The sequence below is a fragment of the Rattus rattus genome, chromosome 4 (assembly GCF_011064425.1).
Source record: "Rattus rattus isolate New Zealand chromosome 4, Rrattus_CSIRO_v1, whole genome shotgun sequence".
Taxonomy (NCBI): Eukaryota; Metazoa; Chordata; class Mammalia; order Rodentia; family Muridae; genus Rattus; species Rattus rattus.
This window is the reverse complement of record NC_046157.1, coordinates 178778440-178797822: the sequence shown is the minus strand read 5'-3', so window position 1 is coordinate 178797822 and position 19383 is coordinate 178778440. Positions and strand designations below refer to the sequence as shown.

At 44.9% G+C, this 19383-nt stretch overlaps 1 protein-coding gene across 1 annotated transcript in view; it reads right to left on the bottom strand.

Annotated features, from left to right (window-relative positions):
* Positions 1-18297, bottom strand: part of Epb41l3 (erythrocyte membrane protein band 4.1 like 3) — a 123654-nt gene extending 105357 nt beyond the window's left edge. Inside the window, exon 1 of the mRNA XM_032901729.1 lies at positions 18176-18297. The gene's annotated coding sequence lies outside the window, so the exon portion shown is untranslated. The remainder of the gene's footprint in view (positions 1-18175) is intronic.
* Between the last annotated feature and the right edge of the window lie 1086 nt (positions 18298-19383).

Below are 19383 nucleotides of genomic sequence, written 5' to 3'. Positions count from 1 at the left end.
TACATATGTGGTAGAGAATATATAATATATGGACAGCTGACGCAAGATTAAAAACCAACCCCTAAGATTTAAAATTCTGGTAACTCAACTTCCACTCTACTGACCCGACTATTCTGTCACCAAAATAAATGCAGAGCAGGCAGCTTCCACTGCCCAAGGCTGGCAGCCCTGAGCAGGACTGTACTCTTCAACTTTTGTTACATGACTCGTGATTGGAAGCACTCGGTAAGATAACCCCAAAAGGCCTCTCAGCTTTTATAAAAAATAAAACACTAAATACGTAATTTTAGCTTGTCAGAACTAAATAGATAAGTTTTGAAAGAAAAATATTTCCCAAAATGGGGCCTCAGTCACAGGAGAAACCAAAACAAAACAAAACAGAAGGCTGCACACTCCACAAGCTCCGTGTCACTCAACTCAAAATCCAAACATCGCGAGAAATTAGCAACGTTATCGGAAACGGCTGTGACTGAACCTAAATAAACTAAACTGAAATGAAACATTTCTAGAATCCCCTCATGATTTTAACAGAGACCCACTCGTCAACAGGAGCCCCCCACTCCTTCTTTGTTATTCAAACCTAAATACTTTCAAACAAGTGGCTGATACAGAATGAGCCAGGCACTGATTAATTTTCTTTTAAGCGCTTCGTCTAAATGATTGATTAACATGGCATATTCTTCACCAAGGTACGCTCACCTCGGAGCCCCAAAACAGCACATGACCTAGAATTTCCTGTCAGATTTCTTGGGGGTGGGATGAGTACTTACTGGTGCCAACTGGAAGGATCTTGCTTGAGTCTATATTTAGCTAACACATAGCCCATCCAATTAATCTCAAATACTATCTGGTTTAACACCAAACAGGAGGAGCTTATAGTGTTGGGTCCCCATCATCTGTAAAAGTGTGTGTAAAGGGCTTGTGCGTGTGTGTGTGTGTGTGTGTGTGTGTGTGTGTGTGTGTGTGTGCATGCATTTATGTGACAATAAATACTATCACGATAGTGACCATGGCTAGCTAAATACTGCAACTGTAAAAAGTAGAAACGTTTGAGTTTTAAAACCATCACAGCCCTGGTCAGCCACACTGAGAGGGCACTTTCTCCAATGAAGTGAAGAAAAAAAAAATAATCAGTGCCAAAGAAATTGCTTTGAAACTGGACGGTCTCAAATTCTAAATCTGCCTTCGCTATACATATGCTGTTGGACAATGCGTTTAACTTCTTCAAGTTCAGTGTCCTGTGTGTGAAACCCAGGTGGATGACAGTTAGCAGACGGCTGTGAGCTCACAGCTCTCAGGATCCCATGAGAACAGACGTTCAGGAGGGGCACACAAATTTGCTTCTGGCTCACCGTCATAGGCAAAAACTTTCTGGCACATAATGGGTGTTCAAGAAGTGAAGAACAACAATGCCAACCAACCAGAACCCCCAACACTCCCAGGGACTGAACCACCAACCAGAGAGTACACATGGAGGGACCCATGGCTCCACCCGCATATGTAGCAGAGGATGGCATGGTCAGGCATCACTGGAAGGGGAGCCCCTCAGTCCAGCGGAGGCTCGATGACCCACGGTAGGGGAACGCTAGGGCAGTGAGGAGAGAGTGGGTGGGCTGGTGGGGGAGCACCCTCATAGAGGCAAGGGAGTGGGGAGGGGAAACTGGGAAGGGGGGGACAACATCTGAAATATCAATAAGTAAAATAACCAATAAAAAATGAAAAAGAGAGAGAAGTGTTTGGGTGAATTGGTGAATCCAGGGTGCCAGAGGAATGCTCAACAGGTAAATGCACCTGCCTCTGACTAAGCCTGCAGACTTGAGTTCAATCTCTGGGACTACAGAACAGATGAGAAGGAACTTCTCCATGTTGTTCACGTTAGTGTGTGAAAACACAACACACACACACACACACACACACACACACACACACACACACACACACACAATGTGGTCAAAGCATTTAAAAGACCATCACACCTGGCACTCAAAGTATCACTGGGTTAAAACATACATAAGCTATCAGAATGTTGGTAATGAATCTTAACACAGGAACCTTAATCAGGGGGCTGGAAGGATAGCTTACCATGTAAGAGGGCATACTGCTCTTCAAGAGGACTTGAGTTTGGTTCCCTGTGAGCACACCCTAAAGTTTGTAATGTCTGCAATGCAATTCTAGTTCCAGGGCTCTGATACTTTCTTCTCACTTTCATGGGTGGGTGTACGAGTTTGCATGCACACGCAGAAAGAATATTAAACAAACACACGTATGAACAAAACTTCAAAAGCAACCTTAATTCGTCTCAAGGATGCAACAAAACACTATGAACAGCAAACCCCATGGGGTTAGTGCACGTAAGAGTGTTATCTTTGTCCAGCAAAATGATCTCTCTTTGAAATGCCAAATACATTTCAGCTGAATTATAATACAATTCATCTATAAAATTGTGATCCAGATGGAAGTAAACATTTGTCATTTCCACACCTAGAGGCTTCTATTTCTCCTCTCTTCTTAGACAGAGTCTAAGGTGCACAGGTGCGGCCAACAGATGCTATGCAGCAAAATATCACACAGCAGGCACCTAGACGTTAGGTTTTTGGTTTTTTTGTTTTTGTTGTTTTACCAGTGCCTACATATGATGAGCCAGAATGGGGGTGGGGCATTGGAGTTACTTTTAAATCCCATGCTAATGATTGTGGGGGACTCTTAAACAGTGAAAAAAAAAATCAGAGAAACAGATGCAGAACAACAGATACGTTTTTCGTTCTTTATCTCAAGAATCGTTCACTACTTGTTTTAATATTGAAAAAAAAATTACAAGGATCTAACTGATATCAGCAACTTCTTAGGCCTTAACACAGAGAGATAGAACATGAGCAAGTCTGATGGGAAAACGAGTTTACGTTTATTTAGCGTGGGTCTGGGTGCTGAATACTTGGTACAGCATCCTGTGGAGGTCAGCCGACGACTTGTAGGAGGTGGTTCTTTTTCCAACAGATAAGCCCCAGAGACCAAACTCAGGATATAACCAGTCCCTACGAAGATCTTTCCCAAGGGCAGCCTGAACCCTGACATTACTATTTGACATGCGTTGACTCCATAGACTGGTAATACAACATTACGTGACATCAGAGGCATTCGGAATGACGCTGCAGCAAAATGTATCCACGCTGGCTTCTGAATAAAGGCCTTGGAAGTGTCAAGTCTTTATCCTTCTGTTTTCTCAGTTCTTCCCTTGACTCTTAGCCACCATATGAACGAACGACCTCACCTCAACATTCAGAACTTCTTTTATAACACAAGGCTCCACCCCATCACAATATGCAGTTATCATATGCATATGCATATAAATATGATTAGTATCTGTTATCGGTAATATGTAACTTAAAATCTACATAGATTTCAAATCTTTTTAGAGCTCAGAAGGAAAAGAAAGATTTCAGGTGGAGCAGGCCTCCTGCATTTTCAGTTGCTAGAGAATGTCTTGGTTGAAGTCTCTTTGCTGCTCAAACTCTCCCACCATGATCACTGCGGAGGTCTTAGCATGCTTGCTCCATTCAGAAGGGTGCCTGCGGCTTTCTCACTTATGAGCCCCGTGACGCTGCCGTGACGACGATAGAGTTCTATCTACTGAACACTTTCCATCTTACCCTCCTCCCCAAAAGGACAGTCCTATCAGGACATTCAATTCACAGAAGGCGATGAAATATTACACACCCATTGGAGACCCTAAGAGCTTCTGTTAGCAAAGCTACTGGTGCAGGCTTGAGACCAAATCCTGGCCCTCTACTTCAAGGTACAGTAACTTCCAGTAGACTCATAATTAAGAAGCATTTCAAACTCAGTGAGGCCAGTTTCAGGTGAAGCCAAAGAGTGTGAGCGTCCGTGGTTCTCCTTCAGACCTTCTCGTGCCGCTCAGCGCTGGCGTCGTTCACACAGAAGACTGAGCAGAGGCTGGGTCTCACATGCCTCCAGTTGGTAGAGAATATATCTAGGTTGCTGTTTTTAACACCCCACTTCTCCTCACAAGGCAGCTGCATGGAAACCACTGCATTAACCCTACACCTTCATTTGAAAAACTCACAGAACAACTCAGTCAGAACAACTGACATCGAGAACAATGGGGTCCAAATCTAAGAACGAGTTAGAACAGTCAATGTCACCAACATGTGGAGTGAGCGATCCAGGATCTAAATGGGGATTCTTGATTTTTGCCCTCCTGAGTCTAGATGTGATGAGATTTAAGGAAACATTGAAGTTTCTAGAAATAAAAATAAGGCAGTGAAGTTATTCTTCTGGATGAGAAGGTCTTCAAAATTGAGTTTAAAATCCTTTGGCCAGAAAGGAAGCATGTATACATGTCTTTAGACTTTGGAACTGTGCTGTAACAGAGGTCCGGATGGAAATGTATTCCGTTCTCGTTAATCAGAACTCCCATCCAACCAAACTCTTGTTTATACATGAAGTGCTTAACTAAAGAACTCAATGATGAGAACCAACTGCATTTTGATTTCCCCAGCACTGAGTATAGAAGTGAAAGTTAGGTACACAGTTTATTTTTCAAATTGTAAGACAATGGGATATTCACTGGTAAGAAAAATTGCTTTTCCTGGGTCTGTGATAGAACTGGGAGAATGTGAAATGAGCAGACCAGATGATATGGCAGAGAAAGTGCTGGCTCAGCAATGCTCATTCTTAGGGAGCACGGAGAGTCCCATGATTCCCATGTCCTGATTAATTTACAGTGAGAAGCATGGTCACTCTCAGTGCTGTGTGGGCCAAGTCCTCCCATACCCCTAGGAAGCTTCTGGGGGGCATTACGGGCAAGCTCTCCTCCTCAGGAAGGCCCACATTGAGGTCCTATTTACAATTTACAGTCAAGTTGTTTTTAACGAAGCCATTATCTTTCAGTGAAAACATCAAGGACTGATGAAGAATTTTCCTTCATAAGTTCATCAGACAGTTTCACATAGTAAACTCCTTTATTTATTGAGGACCAGAGGGGCAGAGTTAAGTGATGCTTAGAATAAACAAAGCCAGACAAAAATTCTTATTCTCTTCTCCCTCACTCCCCTCCACCACGCTGTCTCCAACCCCCAAAATATATATGCTAACAGTCATTAAATAAAATTTTTATGATTTTTTTCTAAAAGAGCTAGAGAGAGGGTGCCTATGGCAGGACACAAATGCACGATTCTGAAGACAGAATTGTAAGAGGAAAATGCATCAGCAGGGTGAAAAACAAGCAGAAGAGGGTCTGGGCTGGGTTGGGTGAACAGGGGGAAGGAGAAATGAAGCCAAGGATTGTTAAGAGACGAAAGCTCAGGTTTGTACACTGGGAGAGGAGGTTCCAGGCTGAGGAGTTGGTGAGTACAGTTCTCCCGAGGTAGACGCATGTCACGGGACCTTGCTTAACTCCACTTAATAATACAAAACATATGAGCCCTTCAGATAGCAATGTAGGCAGGTTCTAATCATAACGTCAAACCAAAGGGCGAGAAACATATTAAAAGTATTTCGAGCACTGAAAGTAATACCACAGATGATGACCTAGTGATTCAGTCATGGAAAGAGAACTTACGATTGTGAAAAACACAGAATGGGGATTCTTTCCAGGAAGAAGGGGGTGTCTGGAGGAGGGGAATGTTGGGAGACTGACCAATTTCGGAAATGCTCACTTAAGATTAGAGGCTGTCTTTATACTCCCATTCAATCTTTTAGTGTGTCAGAACTATTCATATCGCTTTTCTAACAGAATCCACATCGCATTTCAGCATATCATCCTTGGCTTGATTGACACTTCAGGTCACAAGCAAGGCAACCCCAATCCTCCTTGGTCAGCTATGATCAAGAACACCCTGCTATTGTTTGAACAGATTTTGTTATGAGCGGAAAGAGCAAACTAAGGGGATTAAGAGGTGTCTTGGGCCTCTTCAGTTCTCTGTAACTGCACATGGAGAAGAAAGGGGCTTCATGAAAGAACATACAGCAAATCTTAGGGTCAACGCTCTCAGCTGAGATGCCTGTCTGAGGGCAAATGCAGCCCCTCATCTGCATAGGAGATACAGACTCTCAGCAAGGCCACTTTGCTTCTCAATAAAGTCCTTGAAACAAAATCAAACCCGGTGAATCAAAACGGCACCTTCTTCCCCATATAACTATCTCTCTCGTCTTCTCTTTGGGTTTTCTGGAGTTTCCAGATGGCCCTGCTGTGTGTACTGATGTTTCCGTGTCGTGAATTTCTCTCACTGAGATACCATAACCTGGCGTTCACCCCAAGAAGAAAGGACTCAGGGATGAAGAGAAGACAGAGATGTGGAAGCTGGGTGTACACAGCCTGCATAGTGATGCCTCCTTTATACTTCCTCACCATCAGCAAGCTGGACCAAGGGAAGCAAGGGGTACAGGACCATCTGAATCCCTGAAGGCTGAGCAGTCCCACCTAGAATCAAGTTTCCCGTGTCTTCCCTCCCTGTCCCCTCTTTTGCTGTTCCTGCACCAACGTTCATTCTGCTCTACTGCAGTCCTGGTGAGCTTGCTTTCCACCATCAGAGTCACCTTCCTATTTCCGCGACTTTCAAGTTTTAGCTGGACCTCTCAGGCTCTCAGACTGACGAGGCTCCTAGGCATCGCTACACAGACATCCCCAGGACCTTCCCGAAGAGCCTTGGGTTCTCCCCACTGTTAACTATCCAATCCCAGTAACTCCTCTGACGGATGCAAACTCTGGGAACGGTAGGGTCATCCACCCTCACTGGCCTTGGCAGTAAGCATTAAAATTACCCTTCCAAACAAGCAGGATTCTTCATGCCTCAGTCTCTCTCCTAATTTTCACGATCTTTATTCTTCCTCGAAGCACCCATTGCCACCGCTGCCTCTGTCCTAACTAGGGGCAGAGCACTTGCTTCCACACACGCTTGTCTCAGGACTGAAGCTTGGTGGTGATTGGTCTGACCACTCTGATTGTACAAAAAAAGAATGTGAAGCCTTTAAAATTAGGCACTTTGCATAAAGGTACAGAGTGGTGGGTTTACTAATTGCTGAACAACACTTGTGTTCTCCAAAAGCTAACATGGCCCCTCTAGTAATCTAAGGCATTTCTTTTCCCAAAGACAATATAAAATTATTTAAATGGCCATTTTGGATTTGGTACTTGAATGAACAAACAAAACACTGAAAAGATTAAGTGTGTTATATTTCTTCATAAATTGCATTATTTTTTTCCTATGTGAGTTTTAGCTTATGTCAGTGATTTTGTTTACATTTTTTTCTGTATGTGTGATATATGCACCTGCTAGCCTCTGTGTGTGTGTGTGTGTGTGTGTGTGTGTGTGTGTGAACATGTGCAATGTCATGCATGTGTGTATGTGTATGTGTATGGAGGCCAGAGGTCAACATCTGGGGTCTTTCTCAGTCATTTTCTATCTTATTCTTTTAGATAGGGTCTCTCTTACTGAGTCTGGATTTCACCAAGTGGTCAGCTGAGACCATCAGCACTGAGCTTACAGACATAAGTCACCACATCTGGTACTTATATGGTCAATAGGGATCTGTATTCAAGTCCTCATGCTTGAAGTGGGAGGTACTTTAACAGCTGTGTTATTTCCAATTGTGAATCTCAATCTCAACCTCCCTCCCACCTTCCCTCCCTCCCTCCCCTTCGTGTGTGTGTGTGTGTGTGTGTCTGTCTGTCTGTCTGTCTCTCTTTAATGGGCGAATGATTATCCTGCTAGGATAAATCATAATATGAGAATGTCAGTGCACACCCACAGGCTGAAGGCAGATCAGGAAGCTGACTCTAGATGGTTGGTTTATTTTGTGCTGCTGTTTCTTTAGGTCAAGAGACACTTGAACTTGACATCTAGAGACAGGATAATTCTAACATTGGCCTGGATTCCTCGTGGAGGACAGGGAAACAATCCACTCAGATAAGGAGCCTAGGGAGCTATCTTTGATCAGACCGGTAATACAGGCACTCAACTACACTAATGTGACCAAATAAGACATTTTACAATTTTAGCCAGAAGAGGCCCCAGGCAAGAAAAACACTAAACTGAAATCCAACTCCTAAATGGGAGTCTGCAGGAATAACAGGTCTGATGGTAAGGCAATATAATTACATTCCCCCCCCCCGTAGAATATTTTACTGAAAACTGAGTGGGAAAAGTTTAATTTACTACTATATGTTTAGATTTTATTCTGGACTACAGGGCCTTTTAAGGTTCTTCTCCATAGGCATTTGTAGAGATGGCCTCCATTTTGGAAATGTGATGTGGCCCCGAAGAAGGGAACATGAGGGAAGGAAGCTGATGCCCAAAGGGGATGACGGCTCACAGGTGTGAGCGCAGCAGCAGGTGAGGCTAGACTTCATGACCAGATAGATCACTGCAGCTCCAAAGGTCTCCTTTGGATTCTGTTTTGAATTCTAAGGACCAACTGGGCTGTAGTTTACAGTGACTAAGGGTTCCAGGGTATGGCTCACATTAGTGTATCTTCTCCAGATATGAATAAAAGGGAAATAACTGAGTATAACCACAGTGTACCTGCCCCCTTCAGCCCCAGCTCTACTAACACCAAGTATAACATCTGCAATGAAAAGTTCTGGCCCCATTGAGTTCCATATATATGAGAGCTTTGTAAGACAGAAAGATATCTTCAAGACCCAAACAGCTCTGGGGGTGGACCCAGCTTAAGGGCTTCAAACCCTTAAGACAAACGTTTTATCACTGAGCTACACGCTAGCCGTAATTTTGATCAAATGATTCTATCTAGTCAGACAAATATCCTGTCAGGGTCAAGGAAAATTAATTCCAGCTGCAGATATAGTAAGAGCATATACTTTCAATTTTTATTTAATCCTTTTGGATCATCTGGCTATTTAATTGTTATCATTCCTATTTAATAGATAATAAAATCAAACCTTTATTCCACTTGTTTTAAACTTAAATTTTACAGAACTTCCCAGGGCAAATATGGGTCACAAGCGGTAGACCAGTAGGCTGGTATGGGTTACAAGTGGTAGACCAGTAGGCCATCCACAATGAAACTCAGACCTTCTGAGTCAAGGCCAGGGCTCTTTGCTCAATCTTTGACTCTCTCTTAAACATCTGTACTATTAATTTACTATTTATTTATAGTGCACCATCTCCCTAGAGTAAATGCTCACCTAACAACAACCAGAAAGCTGGAGAGTTGCTGAGTCAGCAGTCCCTAAGGCACTATCACTGAAATGTGTCTCAGACCCAGTTCTATCAGAGGACACCAGAGATTCTAAGGATAATGGCTGCCCAGACCCAACTCCAGTCTCACTAAAGGTGAATCGATGAATGCCCCTAGAATTTCCTTTTTCATTGTTCCCCTCCCACGATAATTTTATTACATTTGAAATCCATCGTGTCTTATTCTTTGCAAAGCTGTATTGTCATCTGGAGTCTTGCACTTGACGGAAACCCTATATTCTGCTAGGTGATTATCTTTTAGATTCTGGGAATTTTACACAAAGCATCACATAATTATTTTTGAGAGTCACCCTTGGATCAAAATCCCTAATGCTTGCCTCTACGGAACAAAGCAGGGAAATAATACATGGTAGCAAAAGTGGTAAGGCATGTACCGTAATACCTACTCTGAACACACACCTAGAGATCCAGTCAGCTGATCTCATTTGATCTTTCAGGCGGCACCAGCACCACTTCAGAGATGGACAACTTTGTGAATTGATGACCAGCTCCAGATATTTCCATGGGTGGTTCTCTAACTCATAGCATTCTCATCATTCACAAAGACAGCTGCTCCCTGTGGGTTTCTGTTATCTACATCTCAAGAATTTCAAGTGTCTTAGGCTGAACAAGTAAGTCCATCCCATTTCAAAGCCGTATACTTAGCCCGAATAGAGAGCTACAATCAGGCTGTTCATTGTCCTCTATAAGCACACATTCCCATCACAAGGAGCCACCTTGCCACAGGCCCAAAGCAACATGCCCACGTAACTCTGGAGGTGCAGGGTTGGGGGCAGGACACTGAACACTGAATAACTCAGAGTAAGCAGGCTGAGATCATCCCTCTGTGAAAAGAGGACATTAAAATTGAAGAAACTGGGAAGTAGGTAGTGGACATCTGGTTGTTTTCCTTCGTTAAAACTAAATGTCCGGGGTTGGGGATTTAGCTCAGTCGTAGAGCGTTTGCCTAGCAAGCGCAAGGCCCTGGGTTCGGTCCCCAGCTCCGAAAAAAAGAAGAAAAGAAAAAAAAACAAACAAAACTAAATGTCCACACATAGCAAAGAGGAATATATATTTACCCTTAGAAAACTTAATTGTGCTTACTGTTTGCTGTGTGTCGGGGAAAGCCTTTTGATGTGCAGCCCAGAAGGGAACAACTCAAAGAATAGAAAGAAAGAAGCAGAGAGAGGTGGGGCCGGAAGACACGGCTTCTAAAGCTCACCCTCTTTAAGGTAACGATCAACATTGTGCAGGACTTACAGGAAATATGTGTCGTTAAAGAGTGTGAATAAGAATTTGTGTTTAATAACTATATATTATTAGACATTTCCCTTCCCTTCCCAGTCTCTTTACTCTTTACTCTCATAAAACGTCCATGACTTTACTGTCCAAGGTGTGAGGGGACCCATGTATACGTGAAAAATCTTCTCCTGAAATTCTGCTACGCAGAGAGAACGGCTGCCCAGCAGCACTGAAGGTGGAAATTCTGTTGACATAAGCTATGATATCATTCATGTGGATGACTCTACATGGATGGAAATAATATTACTGGTTCAAACACATGATACCCTACGCATCCCGCTCAGTGTTTGCATGTGTGTTGACATTTAACCCTCACGCCTTGGAGAGTTAAGAGTCAGGGAAAGGTTATAAACGAGTAAAGAGACTAAAAGGAAAGGAAATTGACCAACATGGTAGAGTTATTTACAAAAAAGGCAACAATGGGGGGCTCACACCAGGTGCGCCTTATTTTTAGACACGCTGTCATGCATTTGGGGAGATGCTTGTCAAGGATGCATCTCCAGACAACGACGAGATCTCCGTGTTTTCAGTGCTGTCAGAATACATTTTAAAGTGAGTGCTTATTACATTTAGGAATGAAGGTGTTTTCATTGGAAGGGTAAATAGAAAGGAAGATTTTTCTCATCTTCTGTCTATCTCACTTCTGTCTCTAATGACTGAAAAGTAATATTTAATCTCCAACTACACACACACACACACACACACACACACACACACACACACACACATATTTGGAGTTAAATGCCAAAATGTCAATCACTCAGAAGAAAAATTGTTACTCTTGATTTCTGAAAGAAAAAAAAAGTAAAAGGATTAGTTAAACAGGAAAAGTATCTGTTGCTAGATCCTCCGTCTTGTGGTTCATTCTCTATGGATCACCAGATGAAGTCTTCCTCCCTGCTTGAACACTTTCAATGGCTTCTCCTCACTACAGAGCAAATGCAAAGCCCTTCCACAATCACTCATAGCTTCATCTCTCACTACTACTTCCTGGTATGAAAGGTAAATCTCACTAGTCTTAGGTTCCTTACTTCTGAAATGTCTTCACAGTGCCCATATCTTAATAAAGGCCAAACTGTCCACCAGGGTCAAAACACAGTCAGATATAGGGGGAAAGAAAAGGGAGGGCTCAGTCTTCCAGCAAGATGGCGTATCTAAGAAGGGTAGTAACCTCTCATATACACAAAGACACAAACACAAACACTCAACAACATAGGGTGTTAAAAATGCACAGCTGGGGCTGGAGAGATGGTCCTGCATTTAAAGCACTGACAGCTTTTACAGAGGAGGACCTGGGTTCAACTCCCAGCATCTCCATGGGAGCTCACAACCATCCCATTCCAGGGGATCCTACACCCTCTCTGGCTTCCTTGGGTAGCAGGCATATATAGGGTACATAGACATATATGCAGGCAAAACACCATACACATAAAATAACAAATGAATTCACAAAACGTTTTTATATGTCGCCCATTGTTCAGATTTGGAATGGTCCCCACAGGCCCATTCTTGAAGCACTGGTCCCCAGACTGGGGCATAACTGGAAACTTAACGAGTAGATAGAGCCTAACTTGAGTGAATTGGGCTGAGGGGAGGGTCTTTTGGAAGGTGACATTAGGGTCTGTTCTCTTCGCTTTCCTTTTACTTCCAGCGGATATGAGGAATTTACACCATCAGCCCTCCAGTCATGATGTGCTGCCCCACTACAGATCTGAAAGCCAAAGGTCAGGAACTGAATCCTCTAAAACCAGGGCTCAAAATAAACATCTCCCCTTTCAGTCAACCGCCTCAGGTATTTGTTACACCGAGAGAGCCCTACCATACTCCATACAAATGGCAAACCATACCCATGTAGATTATGACATCAGGTATGTGGCAGCATTAAGGTACGCAGCACTCCTTCAACTGAGTGATGGCCCATGCACTGTTTTTTAAAACCAGAATTTTAAATTTCAGCTGGTTTAAAGAACGCTGGGACTTCTGTGTCCATTCAGGGCATAAAGAAAACGTAAGCAAAACAAAATCATGTAGGCATTTATAAAACTACAAAATACTTGATTGATCCTACGGCTCGTGACTGCACAGCCACCACCGCCAGTCTTTCTGCACGCTACCACCCGTGTGTCATCACCAGGAGCACCAGATGCGTGCATGCTCCGGTGCATTCTTCTGAGTGTCTGTAGACGCAGCTGGCGTCCAGCTTCCCGTTTCTAACACACAGACCCTAACCTATGAGTCAGAGCCTCAGCATTCTCTCTGCCGCACAACTGACACCGTGAAATACAACCCAGCACTTTGAGTCTTTAAGAGGAGGAAACTGGGGATTTATGTGATGAGATTTGGAGTTTGAGTTAGAGGAACACACTACTTGAGAATGCAAACTATATATATATATCTATCTATATATATATATATAGATATATAGATATATAGATAGATATAGATATATAGATAGATACAGACACAGATACAGATATAGATATAGATAGAAATAGATATAGATATATAGATAGATATAGTTATATAGATATAGATAGATAGAGAGGGGGGCATACATAGGGTATACAGATATATATGCAGACAAAACACCATACACATAAAATAACGAATGAATTCAGAAATAATTTTTACATGTCGCCTATGGTTCAGACTTGGAATGGTCCCCACAGGCCCATTCTTGATTCACTGGTCCCCAGACTGGGGCATGACTGGAAACTTAAAGAGTAGATAGAGCCTAACACACACACATACACATATATATATATATATATATATATATCTTATGTGTGTATATCTATATATATATCTTATATGTGTATATATATATATCTTGTGTGTATATCTATCTATATCTTGTATGTATATGTATATATATCTTGTATGTATATATATATATCTTGTGTGTATATCTATATCTTGTATGTATATGTATATATATCTTGTATGTATAGATGTATCTTGTATATATATATATATGCATCTTGTATATACACATTATATACATACAGCGTTTCCCCCCTTTTGTATCACAGGTAGGACCAGTACCATCTCCCAGCACTGAGTTACTTCAGCTTTTGCCCTGCTTCCATCTGCTGCCTCCCTTCTCAGTGATCATCCCCCTACACTACACTGGTTCTCCCTGACACCGACTAGAGTTGGTGGGAAAGGAAACAGAATACCCACAGTCCTCCCTTGGAAGGTGCCATCCTCCTGTGTGCTTAATACCTTGTAGCATGCTCTTCTGATACAGCAAGCCTGCTGGAGCCTGTGCACTTTACGCTACAGCCAGGGAACACGGAGGACACCAGAGGATCTTTCTATTAGAAATAACCGCTGTGTATATGACCAGGTGACTTCAGTGCTGCTCGTGGTATCGATGATTCCTGGGCATTTCTTCTTAAGTAACATGCCCCAAATTATCTCTTATTCAGTTGCATAAATACTGAATGAGTGAGGAGTTAAAACTGTTCAGGGATAAAACCCAGGACGAACAAATCCCAGCCCATACCATGCACTCGATCTAGTATGATTGGAGGGAAAACAATAATCACAGAAAAAAAAAAAGTTAGACAATGTATTTGTTTTCTAGGCTTAACATAAGGCTACCTCCCTCCGTGTGTGTGTGTGTGTGTGTGTGTGTGTGTGTGTGTGTGTGCACATGCACATGTGCAAATGCTTCTGTGGATGCACATATGTGTGGTTTGTAAGAAAGTCTGTAAGAACAATGTATCAAAATGTCAGCGATCTTAAAATTAAGTTGTCAGCCTTTCTTCCACACTGCAAATTACAAAAGAATTAGGGGGTTTGGAACTAATAGAAGCTTCCAGTCCTGCAGCGTGCAATTTAACCAATCATCGCAAGGTCTAAAACCACAGCACCAGAGACATTTCACCAGTGATCTGCAGGCCTAGCGCCTAATTTAGACTCCTCTACCTCCACTGTTCTCAAGTCTTTTTTTCTTCTCTCTGCTTCAGAAGCGTGTCCTGGAATAGCCGAGTCATTTAGTAGGAACCACCCTGACTTCCTACACCATTACCTCATCAAGGCGAAAGCATGGCAGTCATCTTTGCAAAGAGCCGTGCAGAAGACAGCTGCGACCCATGCATGGCTCTTCCCTTTCCCCTGCTGAGATCACACCAGGTTCATAATCAAAGCAGCGAATGTACTTCCTGGTCTATAAGGCACACGGTAGAGCATAGGGACACCCTGAACCTGAGCGTCGTCTTATCACCCATTAGGACGAGACGACGTGTCTCCGCACTAGAATTCTACAAGGCTCAAAAGGTCAAATTACAAGATAACATCAGCAAATTAAGCCAAGTTGTAATGGAAACTAATTACCCGCAAATCATGGCAGAGAGCTCCTACATCTGTCAAGTCCCTCTGGCTTTTCCACCTTTCCCCAGTCAGCAACAGTGAGCACATCGCATAGCGCCACCAACTTGGAGAGTATAAAAGACACTAGATATTTCAAAGACAGCCCTAATGACCTAAACCCCCCAAAAATGTAAGTACGACATTGCAACAGAACAAAAGCGCAGACAGGATGAACTACCCACTTAATGAATCGAAAGACGACGGACTTGCTCCTTCTTTAATTTTTAAAAGACCCTTAAAAGAAAAAACCCACAGTATTTTCTTATGGAACAGGATTATCCAATGATTTTTACTCTTTCCCATTCGTATGATACCTTGTGGTGCTGTTCACTGTGAAAGCCTCATTGCAGGCATCTGTAGGCTTCGATGGTACTCCAATGGTTCTGCCTGCCCCGCCCTAATTTCCTTTGAGCCATAGTGATGTCACAGCCCCAGCCCAGGGATGATGTCACTGCTCCAGGCCCTGCTTCCTTTGTATCCATGACAAAGGCAGTGGCAATGGAGCCCTTCAAGGGCCCTGAGTGTCTGATGAACTCCCAACGAATCAGTGACCAGTAAACCTCTGGAAAGGAAGGGTTTCGGCAGACAAACCTAAGGTATGGGTCTCCGTGAGGAGCCTACACTCTACCCTAAAGCTGACACTCTGAGGGGAAAGCTGTGAAGGGTACTTGGAAAAGACTCTGAGGACGGAATTATTAAGATGACCAGCGTGTACTCTACTTAGGACACCTCTCTTCCGTTATACTTGAACTCTCACCAGAAGAAAATATTTCTCGGGCTACTCTGGGAGTCCACTTTCACTGCCACGCAATCACAGATTTGCACGTATCAACTGTAGGACTTCTGCGGCGCTAACTTGAAAAAGATGGCCACACTGGCCTACAAGAGGGGAAAGCAAAGCTAAGCCAATCTCTCCACACTCACTCTAGCACAGCCACCCAGGGCAGCAGCAACAGCTCTCTGAGGTCACATGCGTCTGCTGCCTCTCTGCACCCTACCTTACTTAGTGCACCCTACCTCAGTGCACCCTACCTCAGTGCACCCTACCTCAGTGCACCCTACCTCAGTGCACCCTTAGTGGCTTTGCCACTGGGTTTTCTTTAAAATAAGGTTTTCTCATAATTTATCTGTGTTTATTTTATGTGCGTTGATGTTTCCTCTGCATGCCTGTCTCTGTGAAGATGTAGGGTCCCCTGAAAATGGAGTTATGGACAGTTGTGAACTGCCATGTGGTTGCTGGGAATTGAATCAGGGTCTTCTGGTACTGACTCATCTCTTTCAACCCCGACATCGGCGCTTTAAAAAGACACACACACACACACACACACACACACACACACACACACACACACACCCAGTCAAGAGAAATAAACTCGAATCTTGTATTTCCACAGAAACCAAAGTTGGCCTCAGTCCAAGGACCCAGTGGGAACTGGTAAATGCACTCTCTAATCTAAACCATATTTACACCTAAGGAACTTCCTAAAAATTAAATGTAAATATGTCACTGGGACACTGGCCTTTGACCTTTAGCTCTACAGTCCTTGGCCTACAGGTGTTTACATGCTACAGAGGTCGCTCTTCTGGTTTCTGATAAACCTCTCAGAACACAGGCTCTGTTTCTGAAAGAACTTGCTGCGAGACCAGTTCACGCAGTTGCTTGTGCTTCTAATTATCTTGCTTCTCTAAACCGTTGGGGAAAAAAATCATAGTGTAAATAATTCAATACTAGGCATTCAGCTTATTCGATCAGTGTTTTGAAAACTAACAAGGGAGAAGCATGCTTCTTCAATTTAGAGATTATTTCCGCTCACAGTAACTTTGTTACTCCGAACAAAGGTTTAAAGGTTGATGCCACAAGGACCGTGCAAGTCAAAGACAACAGCAAAGACCACTGCTGAGTCAAGATTAGGATCATGAAATCCCTTCCTCGTCCTCAGGTTCACTCCTCCGGAGCCCCACTAGACAGTAATGGCGCTGCATTCATGGCCTCCGGATATACGTGGAGTTTCATCAATTTTGTTTCATGGAGGATTTAAAAGGCCGAGTAAGATGCAAAAAAGAAATTTCTTTTTAGCACCGTACATCATGACTCCTTTTCTTGGTTAAGTTATGCTACCAAGAGTAACTCTCAGAACATCCGATCGCCCCACAGATCCCGAAAAGGGCCCCTGAAAACCACAGCCAAGGATGTCTGCAAAAGCAATTCCATAAAAAAGTAATGTAAAAAAAAAAAAAAAAAAAGCTGAAACGCCAACTTAAACACGTAATGGAAGCATTGCGTTATATTAGCAGGACTGCCTGGCCCTCTCAGGACTGCTCGGCCTCCATGCTTAATTAATACCACATGTTCCCTTTATCATTCGATTTGTTCTATAGCACTCTTTCCAACTTGAACCCTGCTCTGCAAAGACAGGAGGGTAAATCCCCCCCGCGACCCCCAAGAAAACTTCAGATCAGTAAATCTAAAAGGAGAAAGGGCAAGAATGCTCCCACCAGAAGGACCACACTTACAATCTGAGAGGTAACCACACCCACCGCATTGCAGAAGCTGTGAACTCATAAAGTGGGGGGTAGGGAAGGGAAGAAGTAGGGCGCGATTAAGAGGAAAACCGAAAGCAAGCCCCCCTGGTGCAGAAGCCTAGGCGCACCACTCGCAACCCCTAGTAGGGACTGGAGTCCTGCGGCCCCCAGCCTCCCCGCCCCCACCCCTCCCGCGACCCGCAGTCCGGAGGGCGCCAGGTGAGCCGCGCCCGCCCGGGTGCACTGGTCTGCAGGCCGGGGCGTTCCCGCCCCGTGCGGGAGCCGTCCCAGGGGGGCGCGGCCGGTGGTGCCCCAGGCCAGGAGCAACCTGTTTGGCCGGCCAACGGCGGGACGCTGGCCGCACTCGGGAAGGAGGCAAGTTACGTAAAACCCGCCGGCCCCGCCGCGGAGCCGAGATGCTCCGAGCTCCGCCGCGCCCGCCCAGGGCAGGGACGCAGAGGCAGCCGCAGCCTCCAGGCGCACAGCCCCTCCCGCGCACAGTCCCCGGCCTGGCGCCGCAGTGTCGCCCCGAGCCCCGCAAGCTTCGAACATGGCGCCCCGACCCTGGGCTCCGCGCCGATGGCTAGAGAGGGGCGCAGGGCCCGGTCGCCCCCGGGGGCCGGAGCTCGGAGGGAGGCCCCCAGGGCGGAGGCCGAGCTAGGCGAACGCAGCGCAGCGCACCGGGGTCCCGGAGCCCCGCGCGCCTCGGAAGTGAGCCCCCCTCGGAGCCCCTCGGCCGCCAAGGGCAGAAAAGTTACCTGGGGGAGACGCGAAGGCCGGGCGCGCCGCGGCGTGGGGACCGGGCTGGCTCTGGCGTCCTGCTCGGCGGTGCGCAGGAGACTCCGCGCGGGAGGAAGCCGCAGCTCAGGGCTCCCCCGCCCCCCTTTGCAGGAGGCACGGAGGCTCCGCGGAGCTGCGGCGGGGCCCACGCCCAGACACCAGAGCGAGGGGGGCCAACCTCGTCCCGGCTTCCCTCCCGCGCGGGGGAGGGGGCCGCCGCAGTTCTTTAGGACACCTAGGTCCTCTAGATCCTAGCTCTGGGGACCGCGACCGCGTAGCAGTAGCCTTTGGATTTCACTTGGAATATCACAGGGCCTCTGGGTCCCCTCCACTCCTTTTACAGAACCCCGCAGGGAGAGTGGAGAGAGGCTTTTTTTTTTTTTTTTTTTTTTTTTTTTTCTTTGACCTTCCGGTGAATTCTTTATGGGCTTGGGAACTGCAGTATCTCCCCTCCCTGCCCCCAACCCTCCCGTTTTGAAATTGGAAGCATCTTACACAGGTTCAATACTCCAGATATTTAAGTTCCTAGAGAAGACCCGAGTTAATTAGGATGGTAACTAGGTTTTGGGTCTCTCTGCAGCTCCCTCCTTCCTGGCATCTAGAAAGCTGAAACTGAAATGGAGAGAGAGATAGACATACATCCTGACTTGCTGGTGAAAGAGACTGCTTAGTTCTCTGGTCCTCTCACACACACAACTGCCGTGTTTCTTTAAGGCTCCTAAGGCCTTTCTCAAAGCACCTAGTCACTGGCCTGAACTCATTAAGGGAGGGAAAGAGATTCACGAACTATTGAATTTACTAATGGATGGCATAGATACACTGCAAAATGAATGTCTCCAGCAGAGACGTGTGGTGGCTCCCTCTGTGAGCAGGCCTGAGGAGATAAGAGTCTTGGCCTGGGTATCTAGAATAGAGACATGTCAGTAGAGACGATGTCCATTGCCTAGGCTGGAGAAGAAGGAACTTTGATACCTCTCTGGAAGAGAAGGTTAGGAAATGATGTTACTAGTCTGCTATAGAGTTTAGGGACTTGTGTTTTGTAGATGTGCACCTCTGGGAATTTAAATTCTGAGTGAAGTAGTCTGACATAAGCCATGCTTAGAGAAAAAAAAAATCTATGGCACCGCACAGACCATAGGGTAGATAAGCAGATTCCCGGCTGCAGAGAGAAGGAGCCTATGGTTCA